A 24,127-nucleotide genomic window follows, 5' to 3' on the forward strand; every position below is an offset into this window, starting at 1 on the left:
GCCTTCTAATTTTAAGTGCAGGTGTATTTAATGTGTATAAAGTTCTTTGACACAACTCCAAGTTCACCAGTGTCTATCAGTTCTTATACTGTGCAGAGAATTCAACATTTATGAATTTTCACCAAGCTCTGGTGCTTAAAAGTAAATGTTTACCCTCCAGGAAGGTTCTTGTTGGTTTCAGAGAGGGATTTCATGCACATTGGACACACATAAACTGATTCCCTCTGATCAGCCACTTTGGTGTCTTGCCAAAGAAACTTGACCAATCAGGATATTCCAGATGATAACCTCTTCTGCAAGTCACCATTGATCACCTTTTGTTTCCCTTATTTCAGGTAAAACATAATTTCTAGCCCGCCATTTCCTCTTGTATGGACAACAAAGTTTTTCAACAGGCTGAACTAAGAACTCACAACCTGTCTTCAAAACAAGATGCCATCTTGCCATCTCTCTCTCTCTCTCTCTCTCATTTTTTTTTAGAAAAAGCCTATTTGGTCTCTCCTCTCTGCTTGCAAAACCTTAGAACAGCAAACTGGTACCAGCCAGATGACTGCACTGGACCCATACTTCTGAGTCCATTCATCTGTTGCTTTAAAATCAATAATCCATTTACACCTGCTTTTGAAATTCTTTAGCAAAACAGTCTCCTTGTTTTGTCTTTGCAAAGGCTCTCGGTGCCTGAATGACTCACTCTCAGCAAAGCTCTTGCATTTTAAATAAGAGCTGTTTTGTGAAGTGTATGTGTTTGTTTGTGACCTTAACGACTCCTACAATCCATCTCTTTCAAAAACATCTCTATATAAAATGTAAAATATATAATCTGTCACAGGACAGATGCAGCAGAGGAGTTGTGATAAAATCAATGGTGTCCTTGCAAAAAAAAAGTGGGAAGAGGTATAATCTGGTGAGTGAAGTTTGTAATAGATTGAAACTTGAACCTCTCTCTATTTCAGGAGACAATTTACTGTCATGTAATTAAAAAGTGTCATAAAAGTGAAAATTGCTTTTTTCCTGCTATAAGGCTGACAGACGCACCCTCTGGCAGAAATTGCCTGAAATGCCTCTTGCAGTCAGAGAAAGACTGAGTGCTTTCCCCCACCTCCCCCCAACCACCCAAAACCCTGGGCGAAGTCACTGAGTGTGTGTGAATTCTCTTTCAATGCTCACAGACCATCCAAGTCATTGGCAATGTGAGCTCCACTTTTGAACCTCTGACATAATTAGGAACCATTTAGCACTCGCTCGTATCCCAGGTCTGATACCTGACACCCTTTTAGCCAGTTTAGACCCAGTCTCTAACATTTCACAGCCTGGTGTGAGTTCCTTGACTGCTATGTCCAGAAGCCCGCAGCCTGCGTGGGTTCCTCTCCTCAAGTCACCAACACCCTGCCACCTATGTGGGTCTTTCAGTTGCAGAACCCCTCACTGGTCTGCTTCCTTGGTCACTGACCTGTGGATTGAATCCTCTGCTTCTGAGATGTTGGTGGGATGTGGTCTTTCTGTTTTCTGGTGCCCTGCACTAGTTGTCCGCTTCCCCAGAGTTCACGGTGGCAAGGAAATCTAAAAAATCTAAATAAAAAAAATTAACTAAGAGGAGAATCTCACATGTCTAGAGGGATGGAAAGGGCATTATTACAAATTGAAGCCTGATATTTGAATATTCATGTGCCAAATTTGCAAAAGCATGGAGTATATATTTCTCAAGCTATTTGTAATTTTTTCCAAAGGAATACAACCTTGAATATTTGCATGTCATCTTGGCATCCCTAAAAATATATGTATATCTGATTTCCAAGTAAGTGCAATACATGTCCTCATCACCGCTAACATTAATTTAACAAATTTCAATTGATATATTAATAGATTTAATTTGGGCCTTGTTCATTCAATGTTTCCTAATAAAAATAAGGTCAGATTCTGTGGAAAAACATCTCCTATAACTTGTTCCATTAATATTGTAATTCTCCCCAAAAAGATCTTGCATTAGGACAAAGATAAGTTGAATGCAAGAAAGTTGCGACATCTTCACCACACCTCAAACATTGATCTGATAATTCTGATTTTATTCTATTCAATTTCACTGGTGCAAGAAGTAACTGTAGAAGAAAATCTAGTTGTGAATTCCTTCCTCACTGCTGCAGTGTGGAACTCTGGTCAATAGTTCCAGACTGCTGAGTTGAAGTGAATTAATACATCTCCCCTGGATCACGTGATCTCTGTTGCCAAATCAGCTTCCTGAGGAGCTTTTCAAATCCAACAGCCTGAGTCACCTGACTCCAGGTGCAGCATTCAAATAAAATCCTTGCTGACATCTACTACATGACTGATGTAAAAACAATTATACTGAACTAATTTATATCTTATATTGAGATCCTTATATGGATCTACCCATATTTGCCAATCAATTACAATATTCAGATCCATTTCCCACCTTTGTCTCAACTTATGAACTCCTCATTTAAAGGTTCCTACTTGTAATAAAGAGGACATTATCAAATTTTTTTTTAACAATTCCTATTATAAGGAATTTCTATTTCAGTACAACATGGTTGGTCCTAACTTATCCTTCAAATATGCTCTAAGTTGGAAATAGCAAAAAAAGATTGCTATGAGTTATATAATATTTATTTCTCAGTTGGTCAAATGACATTAATTGACCCCTTTCATCACAATCTTCAACATTTATTATCCCCTTACGAAACCCGCTGTCCAGAAATTGATGATCCTTTGAAAAAGATACGAGGATTTTGAATCCAAGCCATTCTAGGTGATGTACATCCACTTACACCAATTACATCATTTATTTTATTCCATATATTAATCAAATGTTTCAACAATTGTGTATCTTTATCACCAACCATTAATTTTGATTCCCAGTTGTACATAAATTCTTCTGCTTTTCCCTTTCCTATTTTATTTGATTCTATTTTAACCCTTTCAAATAAAGAAGCAAGAAATCTCATTTGAGCTGCTCCATAACAATTTTTAAAATGAGGAAGCTTCAGTCCTCTCAATGCAAAATTTGCAATGGGTTATTTGTAATATGGGATTCAATCTGAAATGGGTTCATGTGACATAAAACCACGATGCAGAATGTTTTCTAAGAATGGAATACAAGAGGAGGGTTGTCTAGTTCTTCAGCAGGATATAGATCACAAGATATAGGAGCAGAAGTAGGCCCGTCAAGTCTGTTCCACCATTCACCCACTCAGCCCCACTGCCCAGCTCTCTCCCCATTACCCTTAATTCCTTGATGTATCAAATACCTGTTAATCTCTGCCTTAAATACAGCCAATGACCTCACGTGGGTTTCATGACCCACTGACAAAATCAATTTTTCCACATTTGTTTTAAATTGACACCCTTTTATCCTGAAATTATGCTCTCCTGTCCTAGAATCCCCTACCATGGGAAACATCTTTGCCATATATACTCTGTCCAGTCCTTCTAGCATTTGAAATGCCTCTGAGGACACCCTTATCCTTCTGTACTCCAACTAGTACAGTCGAAGAGTCGACAATTGTTCCTCATACACTAACCCTTTCATTCCTGATATCATTCCAGTAAATCATCTCTGACCTTCTCCAACAACAGCACATCTTTTCTCAAATACGGCACCCAAAACTCTAATTCTGATTGAATGGAAATGCAATTCTCAAACGACACAAACACAATGGTTACATGATATTATGTCTTGTTGATATTTACCACTCGGGAAGGTTCCTTTTGGTTTTCAGATAGAGGTGTGTTGTTCAGGGAATCATTAATGTTTTTGTGACTCAACGTCCAAGCATCTAAAGTCCGTTATCTCTTCCGAAAAGCTTTATAGCTTTAGCATGGAGCAGAGCTGAGCCACGACTTTGCAGGTATTTAAGGGAGTGTGTGGGCAGGGTTTGTTCTGGACCAACAATTTCACCAAGTGACTCTGCTTGAAATCAAGATTCAAACCATTTTGAGGAATACAACAGGAATTGTTCAACAAGAGCTTGGTGTTCCCTGAGGAGTTTTCTTTCAATAGTGGAAATTATTTTTTTAAAAAAGCCCGTTAATATTCCTGATACAGATCTTTGTACTTAACTTTCAGGTTGCTATCTGTTTTTAACTTGGAGGCCTTTAATGGGGTGACTGGGTGGAATTTTTGCTTTAACCAAGCAGCTCTCTTGCAATTTTCCAGCTGTTGGATGCGATTCAGTTGTTTGCAAGTTTAGTAAGTGGGATTTTGATGTGAAATTGCAACTCACAGCGTCATTTTTGTGTTTGAAAATGCCAATGTGAAAATTTTAACTTCAGTCTTCTTGGTTTGCTTAAGTTTACAGAGGAGACGTTGCGTCAAGCTGAGAAGACAGAGTTGGATGCCCATTTGGCGAATCGGCTGGGCAAAGCAGAAAGCACAAAACGAGGGGCTGAAAAAATAATGAAGCAGACTGAAATGCCGTTGAACCAAACCCAGGTAAAGAATTTAATTTTGTGCAGCGTACTTAAGAGACCAAACAATTTGGGATTTTAGTGGTGACCTATTTAAATGAACAAAATCTGATTAGAATAGAAGTTTATGGAATGTTTGGAAGTTGCCACAAAAAAATGGAGCATATAAATTAGATAAATGAACAATACAATGAGCCTGGTGTCACAGTATCTGCCTCCCTCTACCGTACATCACTGTTGAACCTTCTCCCCAATATGAACCTGATGTCACAGTATAGGTCAGAGTTTATTGTACATCACTGTTAAACCTTCTGACTACAGTGAATCCAGCATCAGTATATCTGTCCCAGTCTACTGTACATCACCATTAAACATTCTCCGCACTGTGAACTTGTTGTCACAGAATCTGCCACAGTTTATCATACATCTCATTAAACATTCTCCCCACTGTGAACCTGGTGTCACAGTACCTGACACAGTGTATTGTACATTACTGTTAAACCTTCTCACTGCTGTGAAGCCAATGTCACAGTAATGATCTCAGTCGTCCATACATCAGCATTAAACCTCTCTCCACTGTGAATCTGGTGTCACTTTGCCTGCCACCCCAATATGAACCTGATGTCAAAGTATCTGACACTGTTAATCGTACATCAATGTTAAACTTTCTCCCCTCTGTGACCCTGGTGTAATAGAATCTGCCTCAGTGTACAGTCCATAACCATTAAACCTTCTCCCCACTGTGAACCTGGTGTCACGGTGTATATCCCAATTTATAGTATATCACCGTTAAACCTTCTCCCCCCCCTGTGAACCTGGTGTAATAGAATCTGCCTTAGTCTACCGTCCATCACCGTTAAACCTTCTCCCCACTGTGAACCTGGTGTCACGGTATTTATCTCAATTTACAGTATATCACCGTTAAACCTTCTCCCCAAAGTGAACCTGGTGTCACAGTATCTGCCTCAGTCTACCGTACATCACCGTTAAACCTTCTCACTACTGTGAACTTGGTGTCACGGGATTGATCTCAGTCTATCGTACATCACTGATAAACCTCTTCCCCACTGTTCACCCGGTGTCACGATATCCATCTCAATTTACCGTACATCACTGTTAAACATTCTCCCCAATGTGAACATGATGTCACAGTATCTGACACAGTTTAAAGTAAATCACTGTTAAACCTTCTTACTACTGTGGAATCCATCTCACATTTTCTGCCTCAGTCTACCGTTCATAAACATTAAACCTTTTCCTCCTGTGAACCTGGTGTTAAAGTATCTGCCTCAGTTTAACGCACATCACCATTAAGCCTTCTTACTGCCCTGAACTCAGCGTCACAGTATATGCCAACATCAACTGTACTTTACCGTTAAAACATCTCCCCACTCTGAACCTGGTGTCGCAGTATCTCACACAGTTAATTGTACATGACTGTTAAACTGTGTTAATGTTGTGAACCCATTGTCTCAGTATCTCTTATCAGTCTACCATACATCATCGTTAAACCTTTACACATCTGTGAATGGGTGTCACTGTATCTGATACAGTTTATCGGACATTACTTTTCAACTTCCTCACTTCTGTGAACCCAGTGTCACAATAACTGTCTCAGTCTACCCTACCTCATTGTTGAACCTTCTCCAACTGTGAACCTGGTGGCACAGTTCTGCTTCAGTCTCCCGTATATCACCATTAAACCTCCTCCCCACTGTGAACCTGGTGTCACTGTATCTGCCTCAGTCTACCATACATCACCATTAAACATTATCCCCATTGTGCACCTGGTATCACTTTATCTACCTCAACATACCGCACATCATCATTAAACGTTATTCTCATGTGAATCTGGTGTCACAGTATCTGCCTCAGTCTACAGTACATCACCGTTAAACCTGATCCCCACTTTACCCCTGGTGTCAAATTAGCTACCTCAACATACCATACATCACTGTTAAACCTTCTCGCTCTGTGAACCTAGTGTCACAGTATCTGACACAGTTCATATTATATCACTGTAAAACCTTCTCACAAATGTGAATCCTACTATAAAATAATACTCCCCTTCTAAGTCTCACTGTATTCGAATCCCACCTATTTTAAAAATTCCAAAAAAAAGAGAAACATCAATCCCAAAACAAGATACTCAAAAGTAGTAGCCCCCTAAAAATCTGGGTGTGGTAAAGTCCACAAGTAGCAGGAGACTAAAGGACTCAGTGTCACCCACCCCCAGTCAGACTTTCACAAAGTCCTGAAACAAAAACATTCAACCCAGTGATTCCAGTCCCAATGATTGTTCCGGATCGTCAATATCGAGAAGACTTTGCATCCATTCAACTTTTTTCCCATTCTTTCCATATTTTCCAATCTTCCCATTTCCATTCCCATTGACCCTTCCCTTTGGTGACAATGGTGACGATCACCCATTTCCTCGTACATCTGGCAATGAATTAGCAAATATTAAAGCATCATGGTCATTCTCAAAACACTGAGATTGAAAATTCCCATAAAAATCTTTCAATACTGCTGCATAACGAAAAGCAAATTTATATCCCTTTCGCCACAATACTTCTTAGGCTGAATTAAATTCTCGGTCTCTTCTGATAATTTCTTGACTCAGATCTGCATTAAAAAACCCCTATTATTTTGAACCATCAGTGGAGCCTGATTTTGCCGTGTTTTCTGCACCACCAATCGGAGTATCACCTCTCTGTCTTGTTATTTAAAACAGCGAATCAAAACTGCTCGTGGTAATTGGCCTGGAAACGCTCTGTTCACTCGATCTAATTCCAGTCCATCTGGAACGAATTACCTGCCCTTCACTTCTGGGATCCATTTCTTCAAAACCTTCACCGGATCCGAACCTTCCATATCTTCCGGAAGACCTACTATCTTAACATTATTTCTACGACATTGGTTTTCTAATGAGTCAAACTTCTTCAATAATTCCTTCTTCTGAATCCCCCAATCTACAAAAGGATCTTCCACTATTTCCATTTTTTCTCTATTACGCTCCACTTGACTCTTGCATTCAAGAAAGCCTCCTCAATCTTTTTAAAATGATCTTGCACAGTATCCACTGATCGTGTCCATCTCGTAACATCACTCTTAACTACATTAATATCTTGCTTCATAAAAGTTATTTCTTCACACACAGTGTTCATTTTAGTTTTCATTTCGAAAATCCTTGAGTCATCTGATGAGTCATCTGCATTGACATATTTGCCATATCTTCCATGAGTTGAGCAATCCCTTCCAGAATTGGAAACACAGAATCCAGTCCAGGATCCATCACCTGCCTTTGAGGCTGACCTTCTTTTGCCGCAGTCCCCAGTTCTTCAAATTCTAATGAAGTTGAGGTCTCTTCTTGTTCCAAAGCAGTAGGTCCTCTTCCAGTGCGGCTGCAGGTCTGGATACCCAACAACAGCATGCCTACCTCAACAGTGAGCGACCTCGTCAGTTCACCGTCGCTCAGGCTCCCCCGCAGCCCACACCTTCTCCAAAGGTTTGTGGACCCTTGACGCACTGCACATGCCCGGTAGGGCCACCGACTGCGCAGGTGCGTCATCTGATGCTACACTGTACCTCTCCTGACCACCAGGCAATGCTGCAGGCTCACGAGCCTGTCCTCGTTCAGCTGGCTCGCCCTCACGCCTGTGTTCACGAGTGCACGAGTCAAAACCGCTGAACTCATCGCTAAGCTAGCGCCGACGAAATACTTAGCCGGGCAGGAGTCCTCTGAGGCTTGGGGACTCCAGTCGACAACTCTGTTACTTCAACTTGAACTTGGCCTCAGTTCTTCAACACTTTTGTAAGGTAATTTCTTCTGTAACTGAGTTTTCGATTTTTTCACATTTGCAGCCATTTCGATCCTCCACTATTCCAAAGTCTATAAACAGTATTTTTAATCACTTTTACAACTTTTAAAATCGAGCATTTAATAGTCTAACTGCGGAAGGGTGGAACCACACGTCTACCCTCTGCGCCATCTTGTCACAGTATCTGACACAGTTTATAGTAAATCACTGTTAAACCTTCACATTACTGTGAATGCTGTCTCTCAGTTTCTGTCTCAGTCTACCGTTAATCAACGTTAAACCTTCTCACCCTGTTAAATTGGTGTTAAAGTATCAGCCTAAGTTTACCACACATCACCATTAAACCTTCTCCCCATTGTGAAACCGGTTTTACTGTATCTGCCACAGTTTATCGTACATCACTATTATACGTTCTCACTACTGTGAACTTGGTGTTATAGAGCCTGGCAGTCTACCGTACATCACCAGTAAACCTTCTCGTCAATGTGAGCCTGGTGTTACTGTATCTGCCACAGTTTAGTGTACATCATCATTAAAAATTCTCCCCAATATGAAGCTGGCGTCCCTTTATTCGCCAAAGGTTATCGTACAGCTCTGTCAAACATTTTCCCCACTATGAACCTGGTGTCACAGTAACTGCCTCAGTTTCCCATAAAGCTTTTTTTCCCACTCTGAGCCCAGTATCAACGTATCTACATAGTCTCCTGTACATCACCATTAACCTCCTCCCCACTGTGAACCAAGTATCAGTATCTGCCAGTTTATTGTACATCATTTTTAAACCTTCTCACCACTGTAAACCTGGAGTCACAGAATCTGCCTTATTCTACCATACATATCTGTTAAACCTTCTCAGTACTGTGAACACAGTGTCACAGTATCTGCCAAAGTCGTCGACTGTACATCACCGTTAAACATTCTCCCCAAGTTGACCCATTCATCACTGTTTTTTCCACCATTTATCGTACATCACAGTTCAACCTCCCCACTGTAAACTTGGAGTCACAGTATATTCCACAGTTTATTGCACATCACTGATATTCTTTCTCCTCGTTGTGAATGTGGTGTCACCATATCTGCATCAGTCTTCCGTACATCACCATAAACTTTGCACCAATGTGAACCTGGTGTCACTTTATCTGCCACAGTTAATATTACATCACCGTAAAAACTTCTTCCAACTGTGAACCTGGTATCACAGTATCTACCACAGCTTATCATGCATTACTGTTAAACCTTCTCACTTCTGAAAACTTGGTGTCACAGTATCTTCAACGTCTACTGTATATCACCGTTAAATATTCTCCCAACTGTGAACCTGGTGTCACAGTGTCTGATACAGTTTATCGTACATTACTGTTAAACCCACCAGATAAGCTCCAGATAGCGAAAGAGAAGTTCTCGCATCTGCAGGAACTGGGGATCATTCGTCCCTCCGACAGTCCTTGGGACTCGCCGCTTCACCTGGTCCCAAAAGCCTCCGATGGCTGGCGCCCCTGCGGAGATTATCGACGGTTTAATGACACGACAGTACCTGACCGTTACCCCATCCCTCACATTCAGGACTTTATGGCCAATCTGCATGGTGTGAGAGTATTCTCCAAGGTCGATCAGGTGTGCGTGTACCATCAAATCCCATTGCACCCAGATGACATCCCCAAAACGTCCATCATCTCCCCCTTCGGCATGTTCGAATTTTTATGCATGCCTTTCAGGCTCAAGAACACCGCCCAGACATAATGCACCTCATGGATACGGTGCGCAGGGATTTGAATTTCGTGTTCATTTATCTGGATGACATTCTTGTCGCTAGCAGAGACTGGGCACAACACAAGTCTCACCTGCACACCCTCTTCTCCCGACTGGCCGAATTCAACCTAATGATCAGCCCGGCCAAATACCAGTTTTGTGCAGAAGAAAATTTGGATGGGATGAAACTAATCCAGAATCCATTGCACAAGATTGGAAAAATTAGATTGAGCGTCTTCAAATACTTGGAAGTTTTGACGTCAACAGACTTTGGAGTGGCCACATTTGCTCAGTTACACCATTTTTCTGATGTAAGTGAAGGTGGTTTTGATCCTGTCAGTTACTGAGTCATGTGAAATAACCCAAGTGCGAGTAGATGGTGGATTTGTAATGGGAAAAGCCAGAGTGGCTCCATTAAAGTCAGTCACCAGACCTTGAATGGAATTAACTGCTGCTATTATGGCGAGCAAAATGGACGCTATGTTAAGAAGAGAATTACAGATGGAGTCCGCAGATCCTGTGTTTTGGACTGATAGAACATCAGTGCTTAAATATATTAATAATGAAATCATGAGGTTTCATCTCTTTGTGACTAACAGAGAGAATGAAAACCTGGACAACAACAAATGGCAGATTTACCACATGACAGAGTTTCACCTGATGAATTCCCATTTACATCTGTGGAAGTTGATTATTTTGGTCCTTTGCAAGTAAAGTGCGGACGAAGTGTTGAAAAATGATATGGAGTTATTTTCACTTGTTTGACTATGAGAGCAATTCATATTGAAGTAGCGTCATTGCTTGATACAGACTCTTTTATTAATGTTCTTTGGCGTTTTATTCCTAGACCTGGTCAAGTAAAAGAATTATGTTCTGATAATGGATCTAACTTTAAAGGAGCTGAACGAGAATTATGAAAAGTTATTCAAAATTGGAATCAACATCAAATTCCTGATGCGTTACTTCAGAAAGAAGTTAATTGGATATTTAATCCACCCATAGTTATGGGTGTGGTACGGGTAAGGGTTAGTTGGTTGTGGAGAACGTTTACAAAGGTCTGTACTGGGCAGTACTGGGCAGCAATGCTTAATGTTGTAATGGATGCGGAAGCTCTGGGAAGGGGTAAGGGAGGGACTGGCCAGGAAGTCTGCAGATTCTGGGTCTGACGGCAATGCACAAACATGCTGGGGAAACTCATGGATAGTTTTCTGAGGAGCAGGTCCTGCATCACGAGTCAAATTGAGTATTTCGAGGAGGTGTCAAAGGAAATAGATGAAGGTCAAGGTCTGTATGTGCTGCACGTGGATTTTAGTAAGGTGCTTGACGAGGTCGTCATGGTGGCCTCATTCAGAATGTCGGGAGGCATGGGATCCATGGAGCCTTGGCTGTGTGGATTCAGAATTGGCTTGTCTGCAGTAAACAGAGGGTAGTAGTAGATGGAACAATGACTAGTGGCTCTCCAAATGGATCTGCTCTGGGACCCCTGCTCTTTGTGATTTTTATGAATGATGATGGGAGTGGAAGGGTGGGTATGTCAGGGGATGACACAGAGGTAGAGATGTTGTAGACAGTGTAGAAGGTTGTCATATGTCATCCAGTTTGCAGAGAAGTGACAGATGGAGTTGAATCCTGTAAATACAGATGTACTTAAACAAGCAACTGGTACAGGTTAATTTCCAGAGTCATTTTCAAGGGCATGAATAAAAGTTATTCCAAAGTAGGTTGGAGACGCATTAAAATTAGCTTCATATAGACCAATATCTTTATTGAATACGGATTACAAGAACGTGAGGGCAGAGCACTTGGTTAATGGCAGGATTATGAACAGTGTGCAGGACTGAGATATATTTAGATCCTGCGCCATAAATCGCTCAAAGTTGCTGTGCAAATTGAGAGGGAGTTTAAGATGGTGTATTGTGTGCTGGCCTTCAGGAGTCAGGGGATTGAGTTCAAGAACTGAGAGGTAACGCTGCAGATGTACAAAATTCTCGTCAGACCACACTTGGAATATTGTGTGCATTCCTGGGGCAAAAATACCAGTGGACATCTAAATAAGGTGAGATGAGGAAACTTTAGACAAGATGTGAGGGGGATATTTTATTCACACAGAATGTAGTGGGTGGCTGGAATACATTGCCAGGGGTGGTACTGGAGGCTCATCCAAAAAAGACACAAAAAAGATTTTAATATAGGGACAGGAATAAAAGAAAAACAGAAGGTACTGGTGAGAGGGAGGGAAGAGTAATATTGTTGTGGGGTAGGTTCAGATGGGTCAGCTGAAGGGACTCGACTGATCCATCCACGATTTGTCCAACATCTTGCTGCCATGTCATGGTGAACCAGGGTGTTGCCTGATGGAGACACGTGGCTCTGAGCTCTGCAGAGATAGATCGTGCTTTTCTCCAAAACACACTTCCTCAGGTAAAGCAGAGGAATGGGAAAGATCCTAGTGTGCAGGGGTAGGGAGGGGGGTGATGGGGGAAGAGTTGGGGCCCTCCAAAGTCATCGTGATCAGGCCTCGGAGACGGTATCTCTATCACTCATATTTCTCTTCCCAGGAGAAGGAGCAATCTCAGAGACAAGACACGAGTGCAGAAGAACATTGCATCCCAGCTGAACAGAGGATGGACAACATCATGGTAGCCTGAACCCCTCCCCTTCTCCCTCTGGCCCTGCCAACTCCATTCCCCACCTCTTCCATATCCCTTCACCCACTTCCCCTCCCATTTCTCCCCTACCTCTCCTCCATTCCAATCCCCTCCCACTCACCTTCCCCTTCACCTACCCTCACACCTATGCCCGAAACTTAGCCCTCCTCCCTTCACCTCCCCTTCCCCTCTCCTTTCCCCCTCCCCTTCGCCTCCTACCCTTCCCCTCCTCCCCTTCCCCTCCCTTTCCCTTCCTACCCCTAACAGGGGAAGGAGGGATAGGGGAAGGGGGTAGGAGAAAGGGGGGTAGTGAGAGGGTAGGGGTAGGTAATGGGGTAGTGGTAGGGGGTGCGGGTATGGGGTAGGGTTAGGGGAAGGGGGTAGGTGTAGAGGATAGGGGTAGGGTTTAGCTTAGGGTTGGGGAAGGTGGGTAGATTTAAGATAAGGGTCAGGGACGGGTAGAGGTAAAGTTAGGTTTAGGGTTAGGAGATGTGGGATCGGGTTAGGTCGAGGTTTAGGGTTAGGTTTAGAGTTCGGGGAAGTGGGCTTGTGATAAGTTTAGGGGAAGGGGGTAGGAGTAGGAGGTAGAGGTGAGGTGTGAGTTGGGGTTAGGGGAAGGTGGGTAAGATTAGGTTGGGTTTAGGGGACAGCATAGGGATAGGGTTAGAGGAGAGGGTGGAAATAAGAGTTAGGGTTGGGGATGTGGTGTAGTGTTTAAGGGTATCGGTAGTGTTAACGTTAAGGTTAGGGTTTGTTAGGGGTTAGGGTTAAGTTGGGGAGGGGAGCGTGGGCGGCGAGCGGGGCACAGGAAATGGAGAGGTGATGAGGGAGGGGAATGGGCAGGGAAATGAAGAGGTGTACGGTGTAGAGGAAATAGGAGGTGAATGTAGGAAGGCACCCCTTACCCCATATTATCCCTGCCTCCTCTCCTCCTTCCAGAGGAAGCGGGACCTCATTCCGGCCAGAACCTCCCTGTAGTTTCAGAGCCTCTGTTTCAGGAAGTGCCTTCGACGCTTGCCGCTGGACAGACATCTTGTCCCTTGATTCATTCTATACCGTTGATATTAAATTTAAAAATGGTTTGGTCTTTTAGAGCTTGAACTCAAAAGGCTGGTCCAGAATGACAACACAGAAACAGGCCCTTCGGCCCCACTCTCCTGCTGGCTGTGCTGTTGTAATCAGTCCATATTCCTCTCCACCTTTTCATTCTTAGCTCCCATCAAGCTCATGTTGCCTTGTCAATCTCACGGCCTGTGGGAAGAAGCTATTTCCCTCCCTGGCTTCTCTACTTTTATTCCTCCATATCTCCTTCCTGATGGCAGGGGGACAAAGATGCTCTTTGCTGGATATCTGGGAGTCTATTTACAGAGCCCATCCCTGCAAAAAATTCAGGGGTCCCTTGCCTTGAGGTTCCACCCATGTTGCCTCTCCCTCAGCACTCCCTCGTCAGAACACAATTGCACCCTCCTTCCCCTCCTCTCCCAGGTCTCAATATCCCCCTGACAATTCCAGTCAGCTGCAATGTCTACACCCTGCCCCACCTGCTATCGAATGCCCTGCATCCTCCTTCCCCATTGGTTTCCTCCTGTTATCAGGCATCAGGATGGACCCCACCCTGTTGAAACTACGCGTATTCTCACTGATCTCTCTGCGCCTCTGCCCTCCATCCAGGGGTCTTGGTTGTCTTGTGGTGATGGTGGAGAACAAAGTACCAACTCAAGGAGATGGGGAGCTGTAAGGAGACCCCCAGTTCCAGGAGACAGGGAGAACCACAGAGATGCCCAACTCTGTCAAACTGGTAGAACTCGGTCATCAGGTGCAAGGAGCTCTTGGTACTGCTGCACGTGAGGCAGGTGTGGCCCAGCCCCACACCTCCACCCTGTCAATTCCCAAAACACATTTCCTATTCATGTAGGGGTCCAAAATGGATAGAGTCTGGAGGACCATGTACATCGTCAATCAATGGGGGAATAACCCTAACCAGCATGGCTATTGTGTATGGCTGTGCTTGGAAACAAAGTGCAAGGGCACCAAAAGCTGCTATGTGCTGAGGTTCTACCTGGCTCAGGTGTTGTGAAAGATTGGTCTGGCCCTGATGCCACACAATGTCCTAGTCAGCAGGACTTTGCCCCATCACCTTCATGGGAATGGTTGCATAGACAAACACTATTGACCACAGGGCCATCAGGCAGTGATCAGCAAGGAATTCCTGCTGACACAGAGACTAGGACTTGATGAGATACTGCGGGGTGGTCCCCTGAGCGGAGGATCCAGAGACAGACATGCAGAACTGCTGGAAGACCAGAATCTCAGTGAAAGATGCCCTTTGGTCTGCCTGAAACCCAGATAAGAGAAGCAAACACTAGAAGCCCAAAGCAAAGGGAGGAAGGTTTAGGGGCAATATCAGGGGTACTTGTTTTTACACAGAGTTGTGGGTGCCAGGAATGACTTGCCAGGAGTGGTGATGAAGGCTGAAATATTAGGGCATTTAAGGGCTTCTTGGACACATGAATGAAGGAAACATAGAAGATAGGAGCTGGAGTAGGTCATTCGACCCTTCGAGCCTGCTCCGCCATTCAACGAGATCATGGCTGATCTTAAATTTCAGTACCCCATCCCCACCTTCTCTCCGTAACCTTTAATACCCTTATACTGAAGAAATATATCTAATTCCCTCTTAAACATATTTAATGAACCTGCCTCTACTGCCCTCTGTGGCAATGAATTCTACAGATTCACCACTCTCTGGGTAAAGAAATTCCTCCTCATCTCCATCCTAAATGGTTTGCCTATTATCCTCAAACCATGGCCCCGGGTTCTGGATTTTCCCATCCTTGGAAACATCCCATCTGCATCCATTCTGTCCAGTACTGCCAGAATTTTATATGTCTCTATGAGATCCCCTCTCAATCTTCTAAACTCCAGGGAGTATAATCCCAATTTGCGCAATCTTTCCTCATAAGTCATTCCTGCCATTCCAGGTATCAGCCTGGTCAATTGTCTCTGCACCCCCTCCATTGCAAGAATGGAGGGTTATAAAGGAGGAAGGGTCTAGTTTTTATTTTGCTTGGAATTGATAGGTCAGCGCAACATCGAGGTCCGAAGGGCATAACTGTTCGACGTTAACGTGCTGGTCTTTTAGCACATGGAGATGTGGGTGAGGGAACGCTGCCCACCGGCCTATTCCAGGTTGCTGAGAGATGCACTGAGGCTTGGCGCAGCCAACACGAGGGCGCTGTGGGGAAGGACTCTAATCCTCCGGGTCTTGAGGGGCGGAGACTAAAGGGAACCCCTTCAACCACAGAGTGCAGGGAGTAACCACAAGGTGTCAAAGGGGTGGAATGATGTTAAACAGAGAACATGTGCAGTGAAGGGAATACAGGCATGCAACACGAGGATGAGAAAAGACATGGAACAGTTGTCCTCTTGGTCAATAATTTTAGAATAAAGTTAATTTTGGGGTGAAAAAGAGAAAAGCCCGAACTCAGTCAACTTTGTTTCATGAGATACATTCTCCAATCCAGGAAAGCTCCTCTGTACCCGTTCAAATTGAACCCGAGGAAACTGTGTTCATGGTGGAAACCTCTGCAAACACACAACCGGACCTACGCACAGAGAGACAAATGATACACGTGCAGTCCCTCCCAAAAAAGAAATAAATTCTGTTGAATCAATAGCAGAGTCTTGGAGTCTTTGTCTGAGCCGGTCATCCATCATTCTCCATTCTCACTGCTCGCAGGAAGAATCTGTTTCGGGGCCTGGTGCTACTGGCTCCGATATTCCTCGACCTCTTTCCTGATGAGAAGAGCTGCCAAATGCTGTGGGCAGGTGGAAGGGATCCTCGACGACGTTGACAATTAACCCGGTTTATCCCATTGATATTTGGGGTGGGTGGGTTGGGGGGAGAGAGTCCCCATGATCCTATCTGCCACTCGTGGTCCTGCCAATCATTTAAAAAAAATATTTATAAACTTAAAACCACAACAAATTCACACAATTAATAATAATGCTCATCTAATGTGTGGCATCTATAAAAGAAAGAATAAAGAAACCACCCCCCACCCCCATCCACAATATGCTACCCCCTCCCACTTCTCTCTTCAACAGAAGTGTCTGCTACAGTGGTGACCTCAGCAGGACCCAGCCCTTCAGTTGGACGTGAAGATCACGGTCCAGGCGGCTCTTCAGATGGTTTGGTTGAAGCTGTCAATGTTCTGGATGTCGCAGCCACACGTGGGGTTCAAACAGGCCAAGGACCAGTTCCACCTCCAAGAGATCACCGCTGATGACATCCATTACTCCTCCATGATGTTCTTGCTCATCAGGACATGGCAGCAAGGCTCATCGACATCTGACATCAGCCTCCCGAGCAAGGCAAATAGGATGCCCTCAAGGAGCTCTTCACCCGCACCTTCAGGACACGCCTTCATCCTCCACCTCATTCTGTTCCTGCTCTCACTGTCGCATGGCCCAGACAGTCATCCCAACATGAGTCCCTTCAAGCTATTTCTTTTCAGCTCTCACCAAATGCCCTGGACCCACTTTTCAGGAACTCTTCCCTCTTCCTCCCTATGTCATTGGTATCTCCATGTGCCACAACCTCTGTCCCATTTTAGGATGTCTTGGACACCAGCAGCAACACCCCAGACACTGGCACCAGGGAGGCACCACCTGGAAAAGGTCCAGGGTCCTAGTCCAACAGTTTTTTCCTGAGCATCCAGGCAGCAGAAAAATATCAATGGTTGCTCAAAGCAAAATCCTCATTGCGGTGCCCACCAACAAGTTGAGGCACAAAGTTTTGTGTGTGTTTTGGGTTACTGGTGCCAACATATTCCCCATCTCACCCTGTCCCTCCATCTACTGTACAATGTTGCCCAGAAAAAAAAAACTCTCCGCTTCATTGATGACCTGAACAACAAATGGCTTCTTAAATGGTAAAACACGCTGTTGAACACCACTGCCACTGACCACAAGCACCCCCCAACCCCTCAAAACTGGAAGACCCTTCGAATGACTTGTCTCTGCCATGAAGACAATTGCCTAGTGGAGCCTTGAGCAAAAGAGGCAAGGCCACCGAGTCCCACACAGCTTCTGGTTCAATTCCCTCCTGGAAGCTGCCTCCCGCGACTCCCCATCTGAGTGTCAGATGCTCGCCTGCTCTCCACAGAGAACCAGATGGCAGCAGAGACAGTCGCACTCCAGCCACACCTCCCCAACATGTGATGGGTTAAATCTGCGGATGCCACTCACAGCGGACCAAAGAAGTGGTACATGGCAGACCGCACAGAGGCCAGGTCCGAAGGGCTGAGCCACTTGCAAGAACAGATCATGTCCTGCCCGAAAGTGACAGCCTCCCACCTGAATGACCCCGAGAAGAGCTTGGCACCATGGCCTGGGGCAAACCGTTCAACACCCTCGATGCTGGACAGCAGGAAAAAGCTTGGTTTACTGACGGCTCTGGCTGGTGGAGGTGCGAAAAACAGCGGTGTAAGGTGGGAGCGCTCCAGCCCACCACAGATAAAGTACTGACACAAGAGGGTGAGGTGGAGGGGAGAGCCAACTGTCCAAGCTGGCAGCTGTGGCACTGATCCGAAAAGGGACAACCAGGCGGGCCCAGGAGCCTCTTTTCCGATCAGTGCAACTGGATTTCTGGGCTGTGCCAAACAGCACGTCAGTGTGGATGGGTCGGCGTCAGGAGACAGGGAGGCAGATCCATGGCTGCCTGCTCTGAGGACAACAGCACTGGCAGATCTTCTGAGAGGTGGAACAACAAAAGAATAGTCAGGGTCCACCACGTGGATGGACACACCTCCAGGAAAACCGCTGAAGCTGACGCAATGCCACTGTGGACTGAGCTGCTCAAATATGCTCTGCCACTTTTTTCCCCAAGCAGAGAGACCCTGGAGCCTTGGCAGCATTGGTGCATCATAAATGTGGGCATATGGGGTCATGTTATATCGTTGTGTTACCAGTTTTGTGAGGAGCAGGTCCTGCTTCATGAGTCATGTACCAGCTGTAGCAGAGCATGGCCTACTTCCATCCTCAGGGGGTTTTCCATTGAGACATCAAGCCCCAGAAGATGCTGGTAGATCCCGAGATGGCCTTCTTATTGCTCCTTTATTTCGGCAGGTAGATCCACCCATGTCTGTCCGTTCACCACCTCAACGCGGTCCTGATCCCTCTCCCCAACACGGCCTTGTCCCCTCCCCACCAGCTCTCACCCCTCCCCCACCAGCTCTCTCCCCTCCTCCCTCTCCCAACTTGCCCCTTCCACAGCTTAATAACTTTTTCTAAATAAGATTGTGGGGGGCTTAGATGGAATGAACAGCCAGAAACCTTTCCTAAAGTGTCAGGTGCAAATCTCAGAGAGCATCCGCTTCAGGTGAGGGGAGACTTTTTTTTATGCAGAGAGTTGTGAGAGCTTTGAATGCGTCACCGGTGAAAGTGATAGCGGTTGGTAGAATAGGTACATATAAAAGTCTCTAAGACGAGCATGTGGATGTGAGGGAACAGAATTTTTACATGATAGAGGAATTTGGGGATATGGCGAGAAGGCAGGGTAGGTCGAGTTAGGTCATAAATTAGATCAGCCTTGATCATATTGAATGGCAGAGCAGGCTCGATAGGCCATTTTTGTCCTACTCCTGTTCCCACTTCCTATGTTCCTATGGGTGTGGTACAGGTAAAGGTTTTGGAGAACATTTACAAAGGTCAGTACAGCCTTTATGGGCCAAAGGGCCTGTACTGGGCAGCAATGCTTGATGTTCTAATGGATGCGGAAGCTCTGGGAAGGGGTAAGGGAGGAACTGGCCAGGAAGTCTGCAGATTCTGGGGCCAAGGGCAATGCCCAAACATGGTGGGCAAACTCATGGATAGTTTTGTGAGGAGCAGGTCCTGCTTCACGAGTCAAATTGAGTTTTTCGAGGAGGTGTCAAAGGAAATAGATGAAGGTCAAGGTCTGTTGTGCTGCACGAGGATTTTAGTAAGGTGCTTGACAAGGTCCCCACGGTGACCTCATTCAGAATGTCCGGAGGCATGGGAACCATGGAGCCTTGGCTGTGTGGATTCAGAATTGGCTTGTCTGCAGAAAACAGAGGGTAGTAGTAGATGGAACAATGACTAGTGGCGCTCCAAAGGGATCTGCTCTGGGACCCCTGCTCTTTGTGATTTTTATGAATGATGATGGGAGTGGAAGGGTGGGTACGTCAGGGGATGACACAGAGGTAGAGATGTTGTAGACAGTGTAGAAGGTTGTCATAGGTCATCCATTTTGCAGAGAAGTGACAGATGGAGTTCAATCCTGTAAATACAGATGTACTTAAATAAGCAACTGGTCCAGGTTTATTTCCAGAGTAATTTTCAAGGGCACGAATAACAGTTATTCCAAAGAAGGTTGGAGACCCATTAAAAGTAGCTTCATATAGACCAATATCTTTATTGAATGCGGATTACAAGAATGTGTGGGCAGAGCACTTGGTTAATGGCAGGATTATGAACAGTGTGCAGGACAGAGAAATATTTAGATCCTGCTCCATATATCACTCAAGGTTGCTGTGCAAATTGAGAGGGAGTTTAAGATTGTGTATTGTGTGCTGGCCTTCAGGAGTCAGGGGATTGAGTTCAAAAACCGAGAGGTATCGTTGCAGATGTATAAAATTCTCGTCAGACCACACATGGAATATTGTGTGCATTCCTGGGTCGAGAATACCAGAGGACGTCTAAATAAGGTTAGCTGAGGGAAATTTATGCAAGACGTGAGGGGTACATTTTATTCACACAGAATGTAGTGGGTGGCTGGAATGCATTGTCGGGGTACTAGCGGAGGCTGGTCCAAAAAAGGCATGAAAAGGATTTTAATATGGACAGGAATTAAAGAAAAATGGAGGGTACTGGTGTGAGGGAGGGGAGGGTAACATTGTTGTGGGGTAGGTTCAGCTGGATCAGCTGAACGGTCTCGACTGATCCATCCATGATTGTCTAGCAACTTGCTGCCATATCGTGGAGAACCAGGGTGTTGCCTGATGGACACATGTTGCTCTGAGCTCTGAAGAGAGAGATCGTGGTTTTCGCCAAAACACACTTTCTCAGGTAAAGCAGAGGAAGGGGAAAGGTTCCAGTGTTCAGGGGTAGGGGGGATTATGGGGGAAGAGTTGGGACCCTCCAAGGTCATTGTGATCAGGCCTCAGAGATAGTATCTCTATCACTCGTATTTCTCTTCCCAGGAGAAGGAGCGATCTTAGAGACAAGACACGAGTCCAGAAGAACCTCGCATCCCAGCTGAACAGAGGACGGACAACATCATGATGGCCTGAACCCCTCCCCTTCTCCCTCTGGCCCTGCCAACCCCATTCCCTGCCTCTTCCATGTCCCTTCAACCACTTCCCCTCTTCTCCTCTACCCCTCCTCCATCCCAACCCCCTCCCGCTCATCTTCCCCTTCCCCTGCCCTCACACCTATGCCCTAACCCCAGCCCTCCACTCTTCACCTCCCCCTTCCCCTCCGCCCTTCCCTTCCCCTTTCCCCCTCCCCTTCCCCTCCCCCATCCCCTGCCCTAACCCTCCCCCTTCCCCTCCCCTTCTCCTCCTCCCCTTCCCCTCCCCCTTCCCTTTCCCCTTCCTACCCCTAACCTAGGGGAAGGAGGGGGAGGGGAAGGGGGTAGGAGAAAGGGGGTAGTGGAAGGGGGTAAGGGTAGGGGTTGTGGTAAGGGGTAGGGTAGGGGGTAGTGGTAGGGAGTGCGGGGATGGGGAAGGGGTAGGAGGTAGGGTTAGGGGAAGTGGGTAGGTTGTAAGGGATAGGGTAGGGGTAGTGGTAGGGGGTGCGGGTATGGGGAAGGGGTAGTAGGTAGGGTTAGGGGAAGGGGGTAGTTGTAGGGGGTGCGGGTATGGGGAAGGGGTAGGAGGTATGGTTAGGGGAAGGGGGTAGGTTGTAAGGGATAGGGGTAGGGTTTACTTTAGGGTTGGGGAAGTTGGGTAGAGTTAGGGTTAGTGTTAGGAGACATGGGGTAGGGCTATATCTTGGTTTATGGTTAGGTTTATAGTTCAGGGAAGTGGGCTTGTGTTAGGTATAGGGGAAGGGAGTAGGAGCAGGGGGTAGAGGAGGAGTGAGGTTTGGGGTGAGGGGATGGTGGGTAGCATTAGGGTTGGGGTTAGGGGGCGGCATAGGCGTAGGGATAAAGTTAGGGTTAGTGGACGGGGTGGGGGTAGAGTTAGGGGATGTGGAGTGGTGGTAGGGGGTATCGGTAGTGTTAAGGTTAGGTTTAGGATTTTGTTAGGGGTTAGGGTTAGGAGTAGGAGGAAGGGAAGGGGGAGGAGAATGGGGGAGGCGAGCGGGGGACGGGAACTGGGGAAGGGAAGGGGGGAGGGGATGTGGGAGGGGAATGGGCAGTGGAAAGGGGAGGGGAACGGGGTAGAGGAAAGGGGAGGTGAATGGTGGACGGCATCCCTAGCCCCGCCCCTCCCCTCCCCTTCCCTTCCCCCACATTTCCCCTGCCTCTCCTCTCCTCCTTCCAGAAGAAGCTGGGCCTCTTTCCATCCAGAACCTCCCTGTGGTTTCAGAGCCTCCGTTTCAGGAAGTGCCTTCGACGCTTGCTGCTGGACAGACATCTTGTCTCTTGATTCATTCTGTACCGTTGATATTAAATTTAAAAATGATTAGGTTTTTTAAAGCTTGAACTCAAAAGGCTGGTCCAGATAGACAAAACAGAAACAGGCCCTTCAGCCCCTCTCTCCTGCTAGCTGAGCTGTTGTAATCAGTCCATATTCCTCTCACCCTTTTCATTCTTAGCTCCCATCCAGCTCATGTTGCCTTGTCAATCGCACGGCCTGTGGGAAGAAGCTATTTCCCTCCCTGGCTGCTCTGCTTTTATTCCTCCATATCTCCTTCCTGATGGCAGGGCGACAAAGATGCTCTGTGCTGGATATCTATGAGTCTATTTACAGAGCCCATCCCTGCAAACAATCAGGGGACCGTTGCCTTGAGGTGGCACCCATGTTGCCTCTCCCTCAGCACTCTCAGAACACTACTGCATCCTCCTTCCCCTCCTTTCCCAGGTCTCAGTAACCCGCTGACAAATCCAGTCAGCTGCCATGTCTATACCCTGCCCCACCTAAACCGATGGATCGACCAGCTCCTTCTCCCCTCAAGAGTTCGAGGAATCCACTCTCTCGCAATGTCCTGCTATCGAATGCCCTGCATCCTCCTTCCCACTTGGTTCCTCCTGTAATCAGGCGCCTGGATGGACCCCACCCTGTTGAAACTACCCGTGTTCTCACTGATCTCTCTGCGCCTCTGCCCTCCATCCAGGGGTCTTGGATTTCTTGTGGGGGTGGTGGAGAACAAAGCACCAACTTAAGGAGATGGGGAGCAGTACAAAGACCCCCAGGTCCAGGAGACAGGGAGAACCACACAGATACCCATCTCTGTCATTCGGGTAAAACCTGATTATCAGGTGCAATGTGCAAGGAACTTTCGGTCCTGCTGCACGTGGGCCAGGTTTGGCCCATCCCCACACCACCACCCTGTCAATTCCCAAAACAAATTTCCTATTCATGTGGGGGTCCAAAATGGATAGAGTCTGGAGAAGGATCGTGTACATCGTCAATCAATGGGGACAAGGGTGTAACCAGCATGGCCATAATTGTGTGTGGCTGTGCTTGCAACCAAAGTTCAAGGGCATCAAATGCTGCTATGTGCTGAGGTTCTACCTGGCTCAGGTGTTGCAAAAGATTGGCCTGGCCCTGGTGCTGCACAATGTTCCAGTCAGCAGGACTTTGCCCCTTTACCTTCCTGGGAACGGTTTCATAGACAAACACTTTTGACCACAAGTCTGTCAGGCAGTGGTCAGCAGAGCATTGCTGACACAGAGACTCCAGGACTTGATGGGATACTGCGGGGTGGTCCACGGAGCAGAGCATCCAGAGACAGACATCCAGAACTGCTGGAAAACCAGAAACTCGGTGAAAGATGTCCTTCAGTTTGCCTGAAACCCAGATGGGAGTAGCAAACACTAGAAGACATCTGTCTAAAGCAAAGGGAGGAAGATTTAGGGGAGATATCAGGGGTATTTTCTTTTACCCAGAGTTGTGGGTGTCAAGAATGCCTTGCCAGGAGTAGTGATGAAGGCCAAAACATTAGGGGCATTTTAGGGGTTCTTAGTTACATTGAGGGGCTGAGACCAAGGAGGATATTCTCCAACAGCAGAGAGTGGCAGTAACCACAAGATGTCAAAGTGGTGGCAATGAAGCTAAACAGAGACCGTCTAATGTGACTGTGCGCCTGGCTGCGGGAATTTGGACTTACTATATAAACCTTGCTAAGTGCTAGTTCAGGTTGGAAACGTTCGACTTCCTTGGGGGTCAAATCAACAGGCACGGAACTAAACCCTGCTTGAAAAGGTAGAGTTTGTTAAGTGCTTCCTCAAACCCCACATAATGAAGGGACTGCAAGAATTCACTGGTACGATTAATTTTTATCACCAATTCATAC

General features: G+C 46.0%; 1 long non-coding RNA gene across 1 annotated transcript; it reads left to right on the top strand.

Moving 5' to 3' along the window:
- The first annotated feature begins 4,126 nt into the window (after positions 1 to 4,126).
- Positions 4,127 to 21,344, top strand: LOC138745282 (uncharacterized). Its single transcript, XR_011346134.1, has 4 exons — positions 4,127 to 4,207; positions 4,310 to 4,450; positions 12,554 to 12,634; positions 20,866 to 21,344. It is a non-coding gene; the product is annotated as an uncharacterized lncRNA (long non-coding RNA).
- Positions 21,345 to 24,127: the final 2,783 nt, after the last annotated feature.

The sequence above is a fragment of the Narcine bancroftii genome, chromosome 11, assembly GCF_036971445.1.
Source record: "Narcine bancroftii isolate sNarBan1 chromosome 11, sNarBan1.hap1, whole genome shotgun sequence".
NCBI classification, from domain to species: domain Eukaryota; kingdom Metazoa; phylum Chordata; class Chondrichthyes; order Torpediniformes; family Narcinidae; genus Narcine; species Narcine bancroftii.